The sequence below is a fragment of the Anoplolepis gracilipes genome, chromosome 8, assembly GCF_047496725.1.
Source record: "Anoplolepis gracilipes chromosome 8, ASM4749672v1, whole genome shotgun sequence".
NCBI classification, from domain to species: Eukaryota; Metazoa; Arthropoda; class Insecta; order Hymenoptera; family Formicidae; genus Anoplolepis; species Anoplolepis gracilipes.
The window spans coordinates 1,297,117-1,321,219 of NC_132977.1; the positions used below are offsets into that span (position 1 = coordinate 1,297,117).

Consider the following 24,103-nt stretch of genomic DNA (forward strand, 5'->3'; position numbering starts at 1 on the left):
CAATTTTAAATAAAATTTTATGTGTTATTCTGCAATCACTAATACTTTCTGAACAGAATTTTATGCGTAAAAATTATTAAAATATTTATTAAACAAATTGCTCGCGAGAGACGCCAAACGTACAAAGTGAAACGCTATCGTATTTCGATAGTTCTATCGATTTTAAATGAGATATCGTATTATTCCGCAATTATTTTTAATTTTCAGAAATATAATTTTATACATAAAATTTATTTACTAAATAAATTAGATCGTCGAAAACATCAAACGTATAAATACCGAGAGGATCGTATTTCGACTTAAATAATTCGATAGTTCTATCGAATTAATGAGATTTTGTATCAATCTGCAATCACTTTTAATTTTCAGAAAAGATTCTATATGTAATAATTATTAGAAAATTTAAATAAATTAGATCACGAGAGACTGACATAGACGTATATCTTGATTAAACGCTGGTCATATTTCGATTATTCTATCGATTTTAAATTAGATCTCGTTATTTTTGTCGTTCTACAATCACTTATATTTTCTGAACAGAGTTCTAGATATGTGTAAAAATTTTTAAGATATTTATTAAATAAATTGCTCGAGACGCCAAACGTACAAAGTGAAACGCTATCGTATTTCGATAGTTCTATCGACTTTAAATGAGATATCGTATCATTCCGCAAACATTTTTAATTTTCAGAAATAGAATTTTATACATAAAATTTATTTACTAAATAAATTAGATCGTCCGAAACGTTAAATGTATAAATATCGAAATGATCGTATTTCGACTTGAATAATTCGATAGTTCTATGGAATTTTGACGACCAGCGTTTCAAGCGATCTATTTGTATAATTAATATTTTCATAATTTTTATAGAACACAGAACTTTTCATAAAACTATTGTGAAACTCTCAAACGCTTAAAACCTGGCAAGAAATAGTAAAAAAGTCATCGGCGGACAAAGTAAGACATAACGCAAACTTGGCGTTGTTAGTTTTATCCCGAGTGATTTTTTTCATTTAATGACCAAAACTATTTGTTTAATCTATTAAGAAGTCTAAAAGTATTAAAAATAAAACCAGCACTCTCAACAATTATTAAGTTTCTACGAAGTGAAACGCCAGTTCACTATGTAAATAAAATCTAAAAAAGTATTTACTTTAGAGGATCACATAAGAACGGCAAGATGACTGCAATCTCCAGAACGCCGTGCGAATCTTCTCTACGTTGGTATTTTTCCTTCATATGAATTCAAGTACTATGATCTCTTACCGACGATTCGCATGCTCGAACATGATACTCCGAAATTCAAGAACATAATCCGAATCCCGGGAGCACAATTTGAGACGCAGAGCTCGTGTTCGCCATAACGCGCGACGAAGAACGGGGACGCCCGAATTCTCGCGCCGGAATAAGATGCTCGGCACTTAGCATCTTACGCCCTGGCGTTCCCTCGGCCCGAGAGAGTCGGCAGTCACGGGAGATGTATAGGATGCACGACGGGAGACGACGAGCTAGAGAGGTCGAGGTTTTAGAGAACATCTGCCAGGCAAGTTGATTTCAAGCCGACGATAAAATCTCGAAATGCAGAACCGAGCCCGAGACGGCTAGTGTAACCGCGCCAGAATTCATTAGTTAACTCTTCCTGGCTCAGCATTTTCACAGACTCATTTCATAGCATAGTCTCGCGTACTATGTGTATGGTACATGAAATTGCGTTCGCCGAAAAATTTAGAAAAACACAGAAAAACTACAATCGCACCGACTGCATAATAAAATAAACTATCGAATTTTTTTAGAGCGCGGCGAAAATCTGATTCAGCTATGTGCGAAGAAATATTGCATAATAGCAATGCGAAAAATTATGACGTGACGATCGACACTCTTAAACTTTAAACTGTTCGACGAATTGTACAGACAACTAAACGCAGGAAATGACATATATATGAAATTACATCATCTAACGGAGAACAGAGATGTACCTACATTTCCGGTATGTTCGAATTTAATTTAAATGCCAACGTCTCGATTATAAATATGGATTCACTCCTCTTATGTTATATTAATAATATATTTAAATGAGAATCCAAAAGATATATATTAAATAATTATATATCCTACATTTAAAGATTCATATTAAATACATTCAACAGGGATGAGACTTAATTGAATATAATTTAACAACGCTTGAATTGGCTGGATTTGATTTGAAAATCCAGGCCAATTATGTTGAATCACTGTTCACTCATTTTCTCTACTGAAAACGATCATTGATATACGTGTATAACGAATACGAAAGAAATATCGCGCGGATTATTTAAAATTTTGTTTCAGTAAACTTTATTTCTCGAAAATAAAAATCAAGAATAGTCGAACGATTATAGCTTTTGAAAGAACATATATTGACACGTGAGAATAATTATGGACATAAAATAGTTATCCCGTACTCTCTACCCAATTTGCCCTACATCTAAAATAATGTATGAATATAATTTGCAGACTCAAAATATAGATATTATTATTAATACATTGTTGGATCGACAAAATAATTATATCGTTATTTCTGTTAGAGTATTCTATAAAATTTCATCAAATTTTGGAAATTTATTATTAAAAAAGTTTTAAATTCAACTTTATAAAAGAATTTTTATACAAAGATAATTATTAAATATTCAAATATTGAAAATAGAGTTTCGGCAAATTCTGATGTTCAAAACATAAAAATTAATTGTAAAAACTTATTCGATAAGTTTTAAACATTTTAAGAAGAGAGAAAAAGAGAGAGGGAGGAGGGTTATTTATTAATTATTCAATAGACCAAGAAATCTGATGAAAATATTAAAATTGTGAAATAATAATTTCAAATTTTCACTTAAAAAGAAGTATCTTAATATTTATTAGCAATCGCTGATATTTTTTATATTTATTTTTTTATTGACTTATATCATTCAAAAAAATATTTTGCTAATGTAGATAGATTTCTAGATGTCTCAATTAAAATTTATCCTTATTTTTTTTGTATCTGTTAGAATATTATTTGTCACGTATAGAATTTATAGCAGCAATATTCTAGCAATACCTCTAGAAAATTTAGATCCCATTGCCAAATATTAATCACAAATATAATTGTCCTTGGCAATAGACCTTAAAGATAGGCATCGCGGAAAAATTTTCTGTCTAAATTACACTAATATAGTACAGATATAAATTCTATCTCTGTCATTTAAATTAATTAAGTGCAAAATATATGCAGTATCGCAGTATTTGCTAATAATTTATCTGTTTCAGTTAATTTTTTACACCTAGAAAATTTTTGTTCAAGTTGCAAGATCATTTTTTTGAGTGATAGATATATCTTTATACAAGAATATGAATATTTATTATAAACGCGAATGATTTGAAAGAAATTCTCTCATTAAATTTTAAGTAAATATTTTAACTGTGTTAATAGCTATATAATGAAAAATTGTACTACGATAGATGAAGTCCAGTATTAATAGCTCTATAATGAAAAATTGCACTATGGTCAAAGAAGTCCATTGTCTTTTACGCTAATTAAGATTGTTCTATAGAGAGTCGCGCGAATAGCGTGTCCACGAACACAAGCTTGATTAGATCGGCGAGGTTGACCTTTGGGCGAACTCGTACGCGATAAACTCACGTAACTACCTACGCAGTTCTAAGTGATGTATATACATACGAGGACACGAGAGCGACTATCCGTCGTCCGTCTTTAACGTCTATGATTCTCTCTCTCATTTGCGACGGCCGCAATCGGCTCGCCACGAGTGCAAGAGCGTAGTACATCAATATGTGAATCGCGAGACGATGCGTTTGGGCGCGACCGCGTGCCGAGCTTCGCGTACGGCGCATGCGCGCGCATTCCGCTTATTTCCGTCATCTCTTTCCAGCCGATACATCATTGGCAAGTCTCTTTATCGCGACAATGACGGTACTCTCTGTCTGACCAGCGCGTCTCACTTGTAGTATTCTCGCTCGTGTTCATCTTTGTCATGCTGGCGCATTTGTTATCTTTCTCGTAAACGCTCTCTCTCTCTCTCTCTCTCTCTCTCTCTCTCTCTCTATCTCTCTCTCTCCCTCTCACACACATACACACTCCACTTACCTTTCGCCATCTTTATCTGGTCAACGGCGCATTCGCAGTCCTCTCCGTCGTGACACCAGCCGCAGTCTCCGTTCCGCTAAACTTGTCACCTGCTCTCGCTCTCGCTCGTCTCTCTACACAAGCGCGCACTACTACTCTCTCATTCGTACCACCAGTCCGCCAACAGACTTCTCCTTCTCGCACCGATACTCTTTCACTACCGCGCAGCAGTGGGGACTGAATCACACTGAAGTTAGCGGGAGTGTAGTGGGGGAAGCCGAGCGGCGGTCGAGTGGTGGGGAGCGAGCACAGTAGAAGGGATAGCAAGAGCGACGAGCGACGCACGGCGGCGGCGGCAGTATAACACGGAGGGGGAGACGGGTTGCCGGCCGGCGGAGAGAAGGAAGAGAGAAGAGAGAGAGAGAGAGAGAGAGAGAGAGACAGTGTTGAGTGAAAAGGAGAGGAAGACGACCCCTCTAACCGGGCGATGCCACTCAACTGAATCCCCGCTCCGTTCTCGCGGCAGTCTGACGCCGGTCGCGCAGTCAGCATGGTTGGATTTTCACGCAGTTTTTCATCGGTCCTTCCGTACTGAGGCTCCGACTTGGTGCTCCACGTAGTTTCAGTTGCTCGCGGTCGTGCGTGGTGTCGGTGCGCGTTGCGTATATCCCGTCGCGAGCGCGGAAAGTGACGTCCGACGCAACAGCCGAGAAGGCGAGAGAAGTCCGAGAAACGACGCCAGATGCTTGAACCTAACCTCCAAGCGCAAAGACTGCCCCGAAGGAGCACGCTTGCTGTGCTGCTTGCACAGCAACGATAACTCGCGACGTCGCGCCGGCCTCTTATGTCGTGTCCCGTCGATGTATTAATTACGCGTGAGCCTCTCTTCTCTGCGTGTTTCTCCGAATTTCGCGGGATTCGTGATTTCTCGCGTCGCGATCGATTTCGTGTGACAGCGCGGTAAACAACGCGACGGAGAGAGGGGAAACGATAAAGGAAGTCTGCGGTTTTCTGCGTACGTCTTTGCACCGTAAAAACTCTTTCCGCGAAACATCTCAACTGGTGATATAAAGTGATTGACAAAGAGAGGAGCGAGAAGAGAGGCGACTCTCGTAAATGACAGTGCAGTGAGAGGGAAGCGAATGGACAGAAAGGAAGGTTCTGCTTCAAGGGAAACCGTAAATCTTGACCGCGAGAAAGGAGAAGAAAGAAGATCCGTCCCTTTGAGATTCTTCGAAACGAATCCGCCGAATTCTATAGAATTTTCTTCGTCACGGTAAGTTCGCGACTTTATCTTTTGGAAATTCGATCAACCATCGTGCACCATAACAGCGTAAGAATATTTTCTTTGTCTGTTTATGATAATGTGTTAAAGTCCGCGTCAATTCAATAAGACATTACGTATAAATGACAATTATACGATTACATTATCCGTAAACAAATAATTACATTTTTCAAATACAATACGAATCACGTTCGTATGTGTGATTGTTGAGACGATTATCAGAACATCATATATAAATCTAATTAAAATAGATACGATAGATAAACCTTTTAATCAGTAAATATTATCTATATATTCATTGCGTACACATGCATGACTGTCTAACTTTGACATCAGTTAAACACAGTTTCTCATATCGACCGTATGAAATTGAATATCAAATAGATTTAATATTACATACGCTCAATGATTTTATTATGGTTATTCTATGAGGACACTAAATATATGTATCTATCAATACAGATTTAGTATAATATATCCATATGATTCTATATTATTGGTTTTCTATAAAAAGAACTAAATATGTATATTAAAATGTATTAAAATATCACGCACATAGAGTTAGCTTGTTTACATTTGTCGAATCATGTATTTCGCCTTTTACCTTAACCTTAAAACATGGAAACATTAGTTCGCAATTTCATGAATAATTTTTCTGTACGCAATTACATCTATTTTTGAATTCCACATCTGGTCGAGATTTCAATCATTCAATATTTTCGATGTTATAAAAAGAAGTCGATTTGACTACTAATCAGATGCACGTTGATATATTTGATGCTTATCTTGTAATTTTAATGAACTCAACACCATCCAGAAAGATGACACGTACTGTATGTATCATTAAGCTGACTGCAGATTCCTAGATAACATTGACCTCCACGTCATCGGTTTGAGAAAAAGACGAATGTTGTGATGGGATTGTGATTCCACACACGATTTGTGCATGGTTATTCATTAAATCACTACTATTGCGCTGCTAATAGTAACAGTTCCTTTTTATTGCGATGAATTTAATTACCCATGACTGTGTAATTGAATAATACAGTCGTATATGCAATAGATTCGCTCTTAGTTTTATATGTTTTTGCAATGACAGTGTAAGCTTGAATAAAAATTAATTTTGCAGCGTGGTATACATTACGCGCATATTTCATTTTCATCACAATTTTGTTCTATGGTATTTTCAGGTACAAGAGAAATCTCAAACGTCACGAAAGACTTGTAATTTATTTTTAATTATTTATCCGCTGCAATGTATGCGTGATTAAATTATAATCGACGTAATTGATAAGATTAGACATTGAGATTAAAAACAAAACATCAAAATTAATTTTAAATGAAAACAAATAGTCAAAAAATTGCTCTCTATATATTAAAATTTATATTTAAAATTAATTTCGCGTAGTCGTAAAAAGCAAATTATAACTCAATTGTGTTGTATATAAAGTTAAATTAAAAATGATATATTTCGATATCCAAGTGCAAAAATGTATATTTGGATAAAAGTAGGTCATATTTTGTGCGATATAATATATCCACATGACTAGATGACATTGATGAATATATATGGCTTCCATGTATTCTTGTGATGGAGCGGACGATTTACCAGTGACGTTTCATGTCCTTTGCTTTCTTCTAACTGCGTCTATATAGAAGCATCTTTTCCGCGCTGGCGAGATCGCCTTTAAACGCCGCTCGCCTTTAATGCGACGTTGTACGAACCCCTCGTCAGGATCTGCACCGCGAGGGTGTAGTAAAAATTCCACGTTTGTAGAGTACTTTCCGGTGAGAGGGAAAGAGAGAATGGGACAAGGCGAATAGGAAAAAGTTGAACAGGGGACGTCCGCGCTAAGCACACAGCAGAATACTCGATGGCACTGTTTTTAGCTAGACAAAAACGCGGATTCAACCTGCAGCTTGTTTTTCTGTTTCTTCATCTGGTTTAAGTCACACGTATGATTGGGTTTCGTTTTAATTCTACAAAATAGGATTAAAAATCAACGATCCGTAATGAAGGATCGTATGCAGGAATCGAAATTTATCTGCAGTTTGTATCTATAGTGTGACTATAATTCTTTGAAAGACTTAATTTGCTGTTACTAATTCTTAGATTTAAAATAATTATTTTATTCTTGAAATGACAATTGTATAGTATTGAAATAAGATTATTGTAATATTGTTGAAATTTAAGGTTTTTAAACTCTTGTAAGAAGATTATAAATTGTTGCGTATATATGAAACAATGAATGCGTTCATATGAGTATATAAGTTTTGATTGACACTTACTTTTTTTCTGTGTAGATAAAAAAATAGTCGCGTCGCGCAATATTGCAACATATAATATTTGTATCGACGTTGTCTTAAATTACGATGGTTTTATTTTGCTCGATATAAATCCAGAGATTCAGTTTTGAATTGCTACACAATTGTTATCATTCGATAAAAGTCCAAAGCGAAATTATCGACATTGGCAACATTGTTATCTCAAAATTGGACAAAATTCGTTGTCTGCACCGATCGTTATCGAAAATTGTTCCCATGCATGAGAGAAACTTTGACGCCGCATCTCACGTGCCATTGACTTCGAACATGCCGCGAAATCGTGGAAATTTCGAAAACACCGATTCCAAGTATACGGTGTAAGCCATTTTCGTGACATTTATCTCGCAACAAGTTCGTGCTAACGTTGGACATTTCTTGCAACATGCGACGGAGAGTTCGAATGTAACGCTCGGATAATTCGCATCGAATTAGAGGGCGGAACGGGACTCGTTCTTTTTCGGGTTTTGATACGAATTATGCGAGTTTGCGCGTATCGTTCCCTCAAGATTACCCCTTTTCACGGTCGTCTTCGGGGCGAAAGGTGCGCTTCTCGCGTGATGCGAAAAGTTTGAATAGCTTTCGTTAGTGGGATTTCCAGGATGATGCTTTGCTACATGCAAATTCAGAGCATTTTCCACGCGCAAGTCTTCAAAGATTTTATACGCTGGGTACTACGAGATGAGAGCTCGAGCCCATGGGATTTTAGCGGCAACGAGACACGATGTAAGGATCGCTATAACCTACATTATTCGCACTGATTTATTCCTACCTGTTTCGCAGCACGTATTAGCCATTAATCGAGCGAAACGAACGAATCGCGATATACATCTGATCCCCGTGACCTGTATGTAACGCGATTCTTTACTGTAGTCCAAGTATCTTGCGTATTAACGATTCATCATGTCTTCCTACGGAACATTGTACTCAATTAGGATTCTACATTGGCGCTAAGAGTAATGACGCAACTTTATGTAATAATTATACGTGTTTTAGGCTATAACCTAGTCGTGTACATTTTACTTAAAAGTTTATATTAAACATATAAACATTTTTTAGACGAAAAATTTTATTCTTCACTATAATACTAAAAATGCGAGAGAGAGAGAGAGAGAGAGAGAATTTAAATAGTTTAATTATTTATTGTTGTAAGCACATACAAATTTGTGATATTATAAAAAAATAATATTCAAAGAAAAATTGAATTATTAAATTAAAAATATAAAAAGGATAACGTAATATAAATTTGATTTTATATCTATAATCAATCTTTTAATTTATTTTTGCGAAATTATTAGAATATAGAGAAACTTAAATGATATCAAAAGTCGATATAATTTATCGCTTATATTAAAAATTATATATAGAAATAAAATCTGCTAATTTTAATAAGGTATTGATGTCAAATATAAATTAATTTTAAATATTAATCAAATTTAGCTATATTTTTAAAGATAAAGCAAGAAATAGAGAATAGATTTCTATTTAAGAAAATTCTATTTAAATTATTACATTTTTATCTGGATATTTAAGAGTCCAAAAACTAAAAAGTTATTATCAAATAATTTGGAATTAAATTTTCATTAAGAACTGTTCAGAATTTGTCATATATAATTAAAAAATTCAATTATCTGTATTTGAAAGTATATGTATTATATATTTAAGATATTTTAAAGATGTGATATAATTCTTATTTCTAGTATCACATAAAACATCGTGACGTACGTTATTTACCGCAGCAAGAATGTCATTTTTTTGTAATTCTCGGTTAATGCGTTACGCGGATTCTGTTTGATCGAACAAAGAAGTAATCATCCATTACAAATCCGATCGTTGCGTATCATTATGCCTTATTGGTTATGATTAGCGTGTCATACGCTGAGCTAATTGGCTCGCTGTTGAGCTGCATTCGCGCTTACATGCATTTCGTACGTTCGATTGCTGGATCGTCAAATCCCGCCGCGAGTTATCGTCGCGTCGCGCGCTTATCGGCTTCCGAATTCGACGCGTAATAATTGAACGTATTCTAGTTCCGCATTAAAACAACGAGTTTAATCCAGCAATAGTATTGCTGGCATTCTGCCGTCGATATATACTCGCATAATGTCGGCATACAGCGGTTCCGACGCGCCACTATATACGTTCATCGGCCTGACGAGCGTAGGCGATGAACTGCTTCACCGCACCCACGGCATTATCTTAAAGTTGGCACCGATATACGTGAATGCAGGACGATTGCCCGTTGCGTGTTCTCCGTAAATCGATTCTGATATTCTTCCGTTCATGTCTATATATATATATATATATATATATATATATATATATATATATATATATATATATATATATATATATGTAAATATCCAGATTAAAATTTAATAATTTAAATCGAATTTGAAATCCTTTTATTTTAGCAGTAAATCTAGCTTTAAAAATATAGTTAAAGATTAATATTTAAAATTAATTTATATTTGACATCAATACCGTTATAAAACATTTTTTTATTTCTTACTATTTTTATTTTTGTTTTCATATTTATACATTAGACATGCAAATAATATGGATGCATTGTATGTCTATACAATATATTGTAAGTTTTAAATTGTAGCTGTGTATGGCAAAGTACTGAATATCATAAAAACTATATAAAATTTTTAATACGAAGAGTTGACAACATTTAGGTACTCAATATTTATATACATATGTACGTATTTCTACATTAATTTCTAATGTAAACGTATCTGAATTATATATAGAAAATAGAATACATTTATATTCATATACATTTTCGGTATAAAATATAAATTGACTTATTGTTGGATAAAAATCCATTTCTACATCGCATATGTTTCTATACAATATAAAATAATAGCTCATGCTCTGTATTTTACATCCATCAGTTATGCAAATTTCTTTCTTTTATTCCGAAAAATGTAGATCTGTTTCTCTATACTGAAACTATATAGAAATTGAAATTGGGATAAAAACAGAGATTGTTTGGCATATTAATTGTCAATTAAAAATAATTATATTGTATATTTTGTCTTATCATTCTAAAAGACAAGATTAAATGTCAAGTGCCGTTTAAAAGTGCCGTTCAAAATGATAAATAAATAAATAAATAAATCAAAGAAAGAAAGATTTCTCTCTTCGTCTCTATTTCTACTTATGGTGGGCTCCAGCCGGCGAGTAGTGTACGCGCTCCGTAATATCCACACGTCATGCGGTATATAATTTTCCAATCGTCAGACGTACAGCTCGTTGAAAGAAAGAGGAAAGGGAAGGCTCGCAAAAGGCCTGTTCGCGTGAGGAGCACAAGGACACGTAATTCGAAGGCGCGCGCGATGAAATATCGAGGTTCTATCACGTCAGGTCCGTACGTTTGGTCGGCCCTTCGGAGGTAACCATCTCGCGCTCGCTCGGTTGATCGCCTCTCGATCGGAAAGTAAACGAGTTCCCCAAGCGAGCGAGAGCTCTCGGTTCGGTCAGGCAAAAGCGAGAGAAAAAAAAAAAAAAATACGAGGGAAAAGAACGCGAGAAGCGGGCGGGAAGAAGGCAGTGGCGGCGGAAGAAAAGCTGCAAGAGAAACACGATGGCACGCATACTTGGCGCGTGCATCGACTACCTGCTTGTCCTGGGTAACTCGAATGCCGTAATGTGTTGTTGGTATAATACCAACCACTGGCCAGTGTGTATTCGTCGCATTCTTGAGTTCGTTGACCCAATTAAGGACGTTATTTAAACGAATAGCAGTGGATGCAGTCTCGCGTGTATAGTCTTGGCAGTACAATACAGATATTTCGGGCTTTCGAAATTTTCCACGAAAGATTGGGGTTTCTGTTTAATAGCCCGTAAGTCGACGAACCACAACAGTTATGAAAACGTACTGGTAAGGCCGGTTTAATGTTATTTTTAGAAGTTTGCACTGAATATTCGGCTCGGCGGTCAAATGACATTCTTGAATTATAACGTGTTGAATAATTTTAACATCTTACACATGTATTAATTTGTTAATGCAGTGATTAATTCGTCATAGAACTTTGTTCCAATTCAAAATACATGCTATCGATGAATCTGAAATTAATCTCATTAATACAATTAAATGAATAGATACTGGGTAGATATAATTTGAAGAAATGTTATTACTTATTGAAATATTATTACTACATTTTTTCAGTTGAGAATTATGTTTGTAATACCGAATTAACGAATAAGTTTGTATTCATTATCTCGCGCAGGCGATCTCGGAGGTTGATGACCTACGAAGGTCTGACGACGAAAGTAATGTAGCTACTGTTTAAATTTGGAATGTGACGTTCCAACGCAGCTTCGAAATACCAGCAGTACATTTTCACTTTAATGTTATATGAAAGTCAAAGAGATACGGATGATGATTACATATACGGTTACATATGAGTATATGTTGACTTTACATTTAATAGCATTGAAAAGCGTTTGTATCATTACGATAGTGAAAAACATTGGAAACAAAAAATTTATTTTGTCGTTAGCGAGATACTGCAAGTGGAATTCAAATCCTTTGGCAGTTTTCAAACGAAAATATTTAATACTCTTTTGCGCAATAAACAACACGCGTATTATTTACATTGCTCATTACGCAGCTGTGCTACACATAATAGAATTGCATACGTAACCGAAGGATGAGTCGACCGATTGAATTGCAGGAAGGGTGGTTGTCTGGGTTATAAATCATAGCTATTGTGTAATTTAATTACGTTTTCGGTAATCGGCAGCTGCAATCGATAGCGCTCGACCGAGTGTAATTTGCAAACCTAATCGCCTGTTGCGGTCTGCGCGTAAGGTATAATATCAGTTTGTCAACTATATTACTATGTTTGATAAAGTTCATGTTAACGTGTCCATTAATGCAAATCACGTTTCAAATAGAAGAAGACAGTGATGTTGTTGGTAAAGTTAAATTAAGATGCGTTTGTCAAAAACTAATTTAGTCGTAACATCAACAACATCTTTTATCCTATACATTAATTTTACTTTCTTTTATAGTTTATAGTAAAAAAAAAAAAAAAAAAAAAAAAATGAATGTTTGCTTGTTGACTTGAACAGAAAATGTTTATATTAAACCTATTAAATTGTATGAATAAAATGAAGGGAGCTTTTCTCAATTATCAAACTCTGCAATCAATGGATATATTGAAGAGCACCTAAATCTATCAAATTACCTCTACCTTGCGCGAATCGGCTGGACCAATCGAGTGTTCATAATAGGCGGACGATGTAATCGCCTTAACTTTGATTTTCCGATTGGCTCTCGTGCCACAGACAATAGAGCGAATAATGTTTCTAAATTAAATGATACCACAAAATCATCACATGGTTTAGTTGAGGGATTAAGTTCACGAGCGGGATGCATTTTAATTATCACATATGCAATTTAATATTATTTCAGAAATATTTAACAATTAAAAATGAAGAAAAGAAAATATATAAAATGGAAGAAAAAAAATTTTATATGAATAAATTCTATAGAAAAAATTTTCGATAAATATATATGTTTATTTCGTTTGTTGAAAATAGAGAAATAAAGCAATACTTGCATCACAATGCAGCGTGTCTATATGCATATCGCATTTTGTAGCGCGTTTCTGACGAGCACATTCAGCTGGTCGTAATGCGCCAATAAACCTTTATGCATTCAACACGCGGAAACGTTTCTAACGTTTACTCGCTTGTTGATCAATCCGCGTTTGGTTGCACAATATTCGCGGTTCGTGCGACGTGCACGTTGCGGCGACGTTGGCGCGACGACATGATGATACTTGGGATTGACCTGACCACGGACGTATGCTATCATACTCAAAGTACTCATACTGTGGATACAAAATTGTCATTAGTACTGCAATGATCGACTGATACGGGTGGACGAATACGAAGAGAAAGACGAGACATGCTTGGTTTATGACCGAATCGGCTGCCTGATCGAAAATTACTCCCGATACGTATCGAGACACCCTATTGTTGGCAATATAACAGAATAGCAATCTAGTTTGACGTATTATATACGTGTTGTTCAAACTGGGGATATACAGCGCTCGGCTATGACCGAATGAAAGACTACATCGAGATCGATCATAGCTCTAGGCGAGTAAATTCTATCTGAAGCATTGACAAGCGTGCACAGAGTAAATTCCAAGAGGTAAACCGCTGACCAGAAATATGTGGGAGGAGTAAGTTCAAATTATCGCAAACCGTACGCGGACAAATCGGAGAAGGAAGAGAAATGACAAAGAGCCCGCAACCAACGATCAGTCGCGATAAATACACCGCAAAATTTGATATCTGTGCTTGTCAGAGTAAAATATCGACTCATTTCCTCCGATAACTCGTTTTCGATCGTTCCATTCACGATCGACGTGAATCTCATCCGTGCGATGGCTATAAAGCGTCCGCGTGCAACGGAAGGACCGTTTACGAGGAAGGATCGTTCGCGATCGCGAGCCGAATTTAGCGAACGCGGTTGAGTAATCTCCGCAATCTGCGTTAGCTCGCTTGAGCGATGCTCGGTCAGTTATTCCACGACTGAAATAGATAGCACATGTAAACGGTGCATGCATTTTGTACACGTCATTGTCAGAAAAGCTGCTTAGAGGATTCTAGATGAAACCCAAATTGGTATTGAAACCAGACACTCGCCATATTTTTTTATAAAGAGAAATTAATCATATAGTCGTGATATAATTTAGTTAATATATTTTTTACATGTCAGTTATATACTTGTAGAAAGATAAATTTTCGAACGAAAAAAGATAAATAATTTGTTCATAGTACAAAAGAAATTTATTCTATTTTAGAGGTTTTGTCAAAAGTTTTTGAAAAATCGGGAGCAAAAAAAAAAAGGGATTTTTGTTCATAGTCGGTCTCACAATGTTCTATTTAAAAGTATCACGAGGCCGGTGGTTATAGAGTAACCAGTAACCATTGTCGGCTATCTACACGATTAAATAATCGGTGATGTAACAGTGTAATTCAAGCTCTTTCTCCGTCTCCTTTGTTTCCGTGTCGGGAGAAAGAACGGGAGTCGATGGTGGGTGAGGAGCACGACGGACGGGTGTGCAGCAGTTGTCCATTGAACGCGAAACTGCTGTAGAATCGTCGCGAATGTGTCGTCGGCCTGCAGGGGCAATGCAGCTGCAACAACAACGCGACAATCTGCACTCGACGAGGTGAATCGCGCGAAGACATTCCTCGGTTGTGTCCGACGTTCAACCGATTGGATTTGCGGCCGCTCGCGACGTACTTGTAACACTTTGACAAAGTCGTAGAAGTATAGTCTCGAGGATAACTTCCTTGTTCCTCCTCACGCCCATTCATCATCCTTGACCATTGTCGTTGAATTCAGCAATTACATTTATGACCGAACTCCTTCTCGGAGTTTGAGCGCCATAATGGCCCGCGCGTTAATCTGAATAATCTTATTTCACTTACTTACTTTGCTCGAGCTGTTTATCGCGCTGGTTTATCTCTGCCCGAGACGGGATTAAATTCTCCGACTAATGCATTGCGACCGTCTTGATTGTAGTTTAATTGTGTTTAAGCGGTTTAGCGTATGTACGTAAATATCGCGAAGGAGGAAATCGAATGCTAAATATTTGACAATTCGATGATTTTTCTATTTTCTTTTCTTTTTTTTCTTTCTTAACAAAAAGGAGTACATATAATCGACTTATTTTTACAGTGTAAAATTCGACTATTAGTTATACCGGTCTACAATTAAACGTAGTCGTGGGAAATTTGTACGTTTGTTGAAATAACCCAACGAGCTCTTTTCCCAAATATAGCTCTCGCATTCGATGCGGTTTATTAACTTTTCGACGATCGTGCATGGTACATGTAAAGCGAACGGTGGCGGATGCGACTCTCCGATTTCGCGGATATATTATAAATCGGCACTCTGCTCGAATCAATGCACTGAATTATTATATTTTTAGTTATTATTTGCAACTGGATAAAATAATAACAATTAGTTACATTGAATTTTATGATTATTGGTACGCTTTATAATATCATCAAGAAGATTGCTCAAAATTTCTCTCACTTTCCACATTTTCTCACGTATCATTTATATTGCTATTTGAAAACAATATCATGGTTTAAATATACATTTATCCTTGATAATAATTCTCTAGTAGCGATGTGTCGTTCAAATCATGTAATAAGATATGTTTCGATTTCTCAAATAATATATACACGCACACATTTGACGAGAATTTTGTTATATTATTTGATTCAAAATAATGAACGATGTTTAAAAAATTGATACCGCGGAAACGGACGTTACTCTCGATCGATAGGAAAAATATTTTGTTGCAACGAAACGGAAAACCGCAGGCAGCCACACGTTGCTGTGACGACCGAAATCGCGAAACGTTTTACAAAATCGGATCGTTTTCAATTACCAGCTGGCGCGGCGACACGGCGCGGTCACGGGGAAATTTGCAGTTCCATTGAAAGCGCCGCTGCATTTTTTTCGTCGCTACGATCTGCCATCGCGGAAAGTTCGCAGACGGTGTCGCGTTACCGCGTGTGTTACCGTATGTTGCCGCGCGCACGCGTGCAGCTTGGTCCATTGACTTCAATCAACGCGGAAGTGTCGCGAAAGCCGCCGGTCTGTGCTCCAATTACCGTCTGTTCATACGTCCGTCGCGCTCGCAATCTAACCCGATCCACGCGCGTACGTATACAACCGGTCTATCGGTTAAGCGAGCCACATGGTAAATACAGTCATTAAAGTGCGGTGCCCACGCGCGTACCCACGCATTTGACACATTTGAACGAGCGCGTGTCGCGACACACGGGAGAAAGAAACGCCGGATAAATGATCGATCTCTCTCTCTCTCTTTCTCTTTCTCTGTCAGCTAGCATTGCGTGGCTTCAAGAGCCTCGCACCTCAAACATGTGCGCGTAATGCGGGACATCCATCAAAGTGTTTCGTTTGAGGGGTTACGTATAATAGCATTGATAGGGAGACGGATACTAGGTACGCTCTTATCCACGATAAGCGATCGATGATGTTACGAGCAATATCGAATATTTCTGAAAGAACTCTTTTAAGTTCGTGATATGACACAGATGTGGCAATGATGGGGAAGATGTACGACTTGTTATATACGCGGTTGTTTTCAAAATTATATACAAAATTATCAAATTATAATTATTATTAAACTTTGCAAGAGAAATTGATATTACAGTTTTTTTTTTGCAATCTTTTTTCTAATGCGAACAAGAAACAAATGGTTTATTATTTTGGCACTTAATTTATATAATAAATATATATCGCCGGAGAGATAGGGAGAAAAACAAATAAAGAGAAATATCCTTTGTTACTGAGATTTTAAAATAAGTTTTCCAATATTTTCCTCGATACAATTTTATTTATTGTTAATCATTTATTACATAACACAACCTAGTTTGCGAAAAGCGATCTGTTATCTGTAACGGTTTACAAGTTCCGATTCTGCTCTTATCCTTTATGATATATGCGCATAATAAATTCTTCGTGCAGTCAATGCGTACCAATGTATTACGAACTTTGTAGATTATACCATCAAAGGAATTACTGCCAAAGGACGAAGGAAGATTGTTTCTGTTATAAAAGCCAGGTAACGCGGCGCGCACGTGCGTTCACTCGCGGATTAACGGTTGTAAATCGTTGCTTTTCGTGCATTACCGCTTGGCTGCGCACATCGCGGAGGTACAGAAAAATTCATCCTAACAGTACGGAATTTATTTATTACCGGTGACGCATACGGCAGATGACCATGCCGGTTATCCTAACGCCGTGCCGTCGTAAATCTAGCCTAGTAACGCTTGACATAGTTTTCGCCCGGACGTCATCAGCACGATATACATATACATATACATATACATATCATGTAAACGTTTCAATGATGAAGTATAAGCATAATAATCTGTCATAATTCACCAGATAAGTAAACCGTAAGCCGTTTCCTCGCCGCCAGATAATAAAGTTCACAAATTATCGCGTGAATCGGCTATATATGAAATAATCTTTCTCGATCTCGCCATTTTCCGCACTTTTCTCTCCTTATATTCATTAATCATCGATGCTATGAGCTGGCGAACGAGAGAAGTATGACTGGACAAGTATGCTTTCTCTAAAAGATGAATATACTACTTCAATAATCGCAAAGAATAGCGCGTGAATAATGTGCTCTGAATAGCAAAAGCAGATGGATTAAAGTATTGATTATCTGTGGTATATTCTGTTTCTTGACGTGTCCAGAACCGCGACAAGATTTTCGTGACAACTCAAATTGTTGGTGACAACTTAAATCGATGGCGTGATGCCGTTTAGTACAGCAAATTTTGGACAGCACATTTACGGCTCAAGACATAGTACCTATATATTTCGAACTTTTTACAAAAACGAAATAGATTGTGCATATGTATATGTGAATCTAGTGTCTTTACTTCGTGGAAATTCATTAATTGTTGAGAATTTGAAGTCCATTTTACTTTTAGAATTCTTGATAAATTAAACAAATAGTTCTGTCTATTAAAAAATTGCTTGGAATAAAGTGAGACGCCAAGTTTACGCTTACGTCTTATTTTGTCCGTGGAAAATTTTTTTAACAATTCTTACCAGATTTTAAGCACTTGAGAGTTCTACAAAACGTTTTATGTGCAAAAATTATTAAAATATTGAAAAAATTAAACTGCCAAATTAAACACTAATCATATTTCGATAGTATTTTATCGATTTTAAATTACATTTCGTTTTATTCTGCAATTACTTTTAATTTTCAGAGTTCTATACATATAAATTATTAGAATATTTATTAAACAAATTAGATATCGTCGAAGATATTCAAATGTATAAGTATAACCGAGGTGACATGTTACTCGTATATATATATATATATATATATATATATATATATATATATATATATATCGTACTTTTAATCGATTTTAAACGAGATTTCGTGTGTCATTCTGCAATCACTAATATTTTCTGAACAAAACTTTATGTGTAAAAATTATTAGAATATTTATTACACAAATTGGAGCGCCCGAGACGCTAGACGTATAAGTACCAAGGTGAGAGGTTGGTTGTATTTCGATAGTTCTATCGACTTTAAATGAGATTTTTTGTTTTCTCCAATCTCTTTTAATTTCTAGTGAGAGTCTTATGTGTAAAAATTGTTAGAATATTTTAAATAAATTATTAGAATATTAAACAATTATAAAATTGTTACAACAACAATTATAAAATTATTAGAATATTAAACAATTATATAAATTATTAGAATATTAAACAAATTACATTGTCCGAGATGTCAAACGTTCTATTCTATCGACTTTAAATGAGACATCCTGTTATTCTGCAATTACTTGTAATTTCCAGAAATAGAGTTCTATACATAAAATTTATTAAAATATTTATTAAACAAATTAGATCGCTCAAAATGTCAAAGGTATAAATAAAATGAGACTGATCGTAGGTATTTCATAGTTCGACTTTAATGAGATTTCGTGTCAATCTGTAATCATTTTCGGAGAGAATTCCCGAGATGCCAAACGTATAAATACCGAGATGAGATGTTCGTATCTCTGCTTGTCTATAATAAATTAATTGTGCATATGTATTAAAATTATTGTTTGCATCAAGATATTTGAATAATTGCAATATTTATTCAAAATATAATACGTATATAATATTATTGAATAAAAACATTGCATTCTTTGATACATATACATGTTAGTATATAAGGTGTCTCGTAATTGATAAAAAACTTGCTAATGGCAGATTCTTGAGATCATTTGGAGACGATTTTTCCTCAACGAAATATCGAGGGACGTCATCATTTTTGTCGTTATATAGCTTTGTAATTAAACCTTAAATTAAAATTCTATTAGAGTAAACTCTATCTGAAATTAATTGAAGAATAGTAGTTTTGGTAATCTTCTAACTCCAAAAAGTTTTGTTTGCGAAAAGCGCCTTTTTTTCAATCGCTTATAAGACGGAAATTATTGATGTTTCAACATTTTCAACATTGCCCAGCTTCAATCGCGTCCAACGCGCAGTGATACGACCACGCAGAAACCTAACCAATCCTTGTAACGTTGGAAGGGATGCAGTGCTTACAATTAGGGTGCTTGTGCTACAGCGTTACTGAGGTCACTTTCTGAGGATCTGTCGGGCGTAGATGTCGATCCTCTGCTTCTCGCGTCTTTTTATCGGTCGAAAGAAGGAATTTTACAGAGAGACAAGTGTCGGGAATGCCGAATTGACTAACGGACCCAAGAACGGACCGTTGTCTCAGTACATCTATTAGTTTGCGCGATCGTGATTTACATCTTTCGATATTCGTAGGCAACATTGAGATAATTTACCATATATGCAAATAGCGGGTTTTGAACAGAGTTTGATTAAATGAGATTTTATGTTATATATCTGGCATCTCAGGCGATTTAATTTATTTAATAAATATTCTAATAATTCATACGCATAGAACTCTTATTACAAAAGAGCGGAGTTTAACGAATATTGGGAGTGCCAAGTTGAAGAATGGACAATAGTTTCAATGTACTATTTATTAATCCGCGCAAAAGAGTACACACAGAGTTTTTTGTATGTAAATAACGTGCTGCACGTGTCATTTTATCATTTGCGACGATAATCCAAGCGGAAAAATAGATCTGATGTATCTATAATATATTATATAATATCCGAAAATATTAAGTTATATATTTGCCGATTGCACTCGCGCGATGAATACTAATATTTTTGCCCGTTATTTTACGTTGTAATTAAAAGAAAGTGCGCGCCGAGGAGTACAATTATTATCGGGAGTATTGTGCTAAATGTCGCAAAGGATTAGAAAAGGATGCGTAGACTTGGGATAGCATTGCGCTTTGTCGGAGCAATAATAAGGTAATTTATTACGTTTATTCGCGGAATTAATTTTTTTTTGTCGCGGTGATGACATAACATATTTAGCCCAATTCCATTTAAACGTGTATGGAGCTGGCGTCTCATTTTGTGAAAACTCATTAATTATTGATTCTGATTTTATTTTTAATAGTTCTAGATTAAATAAATAATTTTGGTCATTAAATCAAACAAATAGCTGGCGATAATGAGAGACGCCAAATTCAGAAACGTTGCGTTATTGCTCATTTTGTTCTCCGATAATTTTAGCATTTCTTAATTTTAATTTAAACGCTTAAGAGTTCTACAATAGTTTGTAAATAATTCTGCATGCGCGTAAAAATTATTAAAATATTTATGAAACAAATTATATTGTCCAGAATGCCAAATGTATAAGTACCGAGATGAGACGGCATAATTCGATTGTTCTATCAACTTTAAATAAGATTTCATGTTATTAAATGAGATTTTGTGTTATATATTTGGCATCTCAGGCGATTTAATTTATTTAATAAATATTCTAATAATTGATACGTATAGAACTCTCATTACAAAAGTGATTTTAGAATAATATGAATTTTCATTAAAGTCGATAGAGAACTATCGAAATATGATCAGTGTTTAATTTGGCAATTGGATTTGTTCAATTAATATTCTAATATTTTTTACGCATTGAATTTTACAACAGTTTTACAAAAAAAGTTATTGGCCATCAAAGTGAGATGAACTTGGCGTCTCAATTTGTTTCGAGCAATTTTTTTTATTAAACTATTTATTGCTTACTTTATTTTAAATCAAGAACTTTAAAACTATTAAAAATAAATTCAGAACTTTGAGCAATTAATGAGTTTCCATAAAATGAGAGATTAGCTTCACACACTGTGCGTATAATTTATAAATCTATAAATATATTTAATCATACATGTAATTATATTTTATAATGTATAATAATTATTTTACAATATCGGAACTTTTTGTATTAAAGAGTTTTTATTTTACAATATCGGAATTAATTTTACAACATATCGGAAATTTTTTGTGTTAAAGAAAAATATTTCATAAAAATACACTGTTTTTTTTTATTTTCAAGATGCATGTATGGTGACATATTTATTTTTCTTTCTAACAATATATTGTGGAAAAAACTTGTAATTAATTTCGAAATGAATAGAATTACATAATATTTAATGGATCCCGAAGAAAAGAGTGAGAGGAAGGAGGGGGGGGGGGGGGATAATAATTAGATTATACAATATAATAATTTCGTTGTTTTTTTGTCATAATGTAAAATGTGAAAAGTCAATGATATTGCAAGCCGATAACTGTTTTCACGGGCTTCATCGGCACAGCACTTGCACTCCGAATTCACGGACAATAGTTTCGCCACGTGAAATGCAAATACGCGACAGATTCCGTTGGAAGCGTTGTCGTCCGTGTCAGCTTCATAATACGGCGGAACTTTGACTCGAGTTGTCTTTGACTCGAACGAGCGCGGATCTTGATGCTGCAGCTCCCAGAGTTGGCGGAACAATTGTACCTCAGAACTCTACTAATGCCTCGTCGAATTCGGGGCGGTAACACCTTTGTTGACGTGTTCGCTCCTTAACGAATTGGTAGTTACTTAGATCCACGGTAGTCTCGAAAGTTTCAACCGCGCATCATGTGTATTAGCGCGCCAAGTACTAATTTGATTCATTTAAATAATCTGTAAAATAGGTTAAATTAAAAGAGAGAGAGAGTGTGTGTCAGTAATATCGATTACTATACTATATCTTAAACTGCACGAAATATTGTATCAGCGAGAAGGCGAGAGAGAAGCGAGAGAAAACATAATAAGATTGCTGTATAAAATATGATTTTTTTGTTAGCTCTATATAATCTTATTTCTATCTCGATTATGTATTAGACGCACACATGACGCACGTAATTTACCGCTTTGAATGCAAATGGCTTTAAATGAAATAGATTATATTATTTTTTGTACAATAGAACCACGCAATTTTTTTTAATGAAGAAAATAAGATGCAAATTTCTTTTTTATTTGATAAAAAGTTATTTTTTTTAAAGATAAAATTGCGAAACGAGATTTTCTTGTCAAAAGCGCTTAGTTAAGGATAAAATAGCGTTTGAAATTACGAAAACTATTTCTTTGTTTTGTAGAGAAGCGTAAGCTTCTTCCCTAGCGGTACAAAAGGATGAACTTTGTCGCGTGACGCGCGTTCTCTTCTACGAGCAAGCGTCTGTTCTGTATTTTTTCGAAAGGAAAACTCGTGCGAAATGAACGGAAACTACGGAAAGAGCAAGATAAAAAGTCGCAAATGTTGGCCGCATCGCGTTTCGTTTTCGCTTTGCAGTATCCACTCATCGTGGATCATCGTGGGTTTTTCTTATTGTTAGTCTAAAACGACGATACCATATTTCGGACAATGAATGTATGTAAGTCATGAACGAGCGTTTACGATAATCCTACTCGAGAGAGATGGAAATGTGAAATCCTATTCGCCCCAACGATCGCAAATATATACGTAATGACCTGATCCATTAACCTCGACAATATCTGTGCACTATACGCCACTAACCTGATACGCTATACCAACATGCTAACGATGACATGAACAAATTTACTTTTGGAGTAAAGTGACATACTTTTTGAGGCTACTGTTATAACATGGCAAGTTACTTTAAAAGCATTACGTTGCTCTGACCAATTTTCCAGATATTCGAAATGTGTATAAAACTTAGGCGTAATCATTTCATAGAAATTAATTCATTCAGAATTTTTCTGACTTTATTTTTAATAATTTTATAATTCTTTTTTTAAACAAATAGTTTTGATTATTATTAAATAAAAAAAATATCTCGGGTCATACTAAAACGTTAAATTTATGTAGTGTCTCATTTTGTCTTTATAAATCTTTAAAAATGTGACAAAAAAAAATGATTAAAAAAATATTTATCATTTTTTGTCACGTTTTTAAAGATTTACAATTTAACGTGATAGAATTTATACTTTGTGTACTAATAAGTGTATTTATGAATTCTACTATACTCTGAGATTAAACCTGTGAAAAAATAATAAGATGTAAAATGAGATTGACAGTGATATACATATATACATATATTCCGAATTTGGTACAACTACATATGTATGCACATATGTACAATCGTGTTTAATTTCGGATATAATTATATATAGCCAAATATAATGATTTTATATAATTATAGAATAGTTCAGTAGTAAAAGCAGTCGCCCGGCAAGCGAAAGATTCGGGTTCGATTCCCGATTCAGCGACTTCGCCCCGTTATTTTTCTCGCCTACGTCTCTTTAGGAGAATAAAAAGGAGGTAAAGAATTCTCAAAAATGAGAATCTATTTCTTGGTAAATACACCAAGTAAAATATGTGACCTGTGGACGTTTCAATTTTCGCGGAAAAAATTAATTTCTAAGAAGTTTACGCATTA

General features: G+C 35.1%; 1 protein-coding gene across 3 annotated transcripts in view; it reads left to right on the plus strand.

Moving 5' to 3' along the window:
• The window catches only part of Sfl (N-deacetylase and N-sulfotransferase sfl), a 248,769-nt gene that overhangs the window by 138,116 nt on the left and 86,550 nt on the right, over positions 1-24,103 (plus strand). Inside the window, exon 1 of one of the 3 annotated variants that reach the window (XM_072897793.1) lies at positions 4,608-5,376. The exons of the other annotated variants lie outside the window; for them this stretch is intronic. The gene's annotated coding sequence lies outside the window, so the exon portion shown is untranslated. Of the gene's footprint in view, positions 1-4,607; positions 5,377-24,103 lie in introns of those variants that run through there. 3 annotated transcript variants of the gene reach the window in all.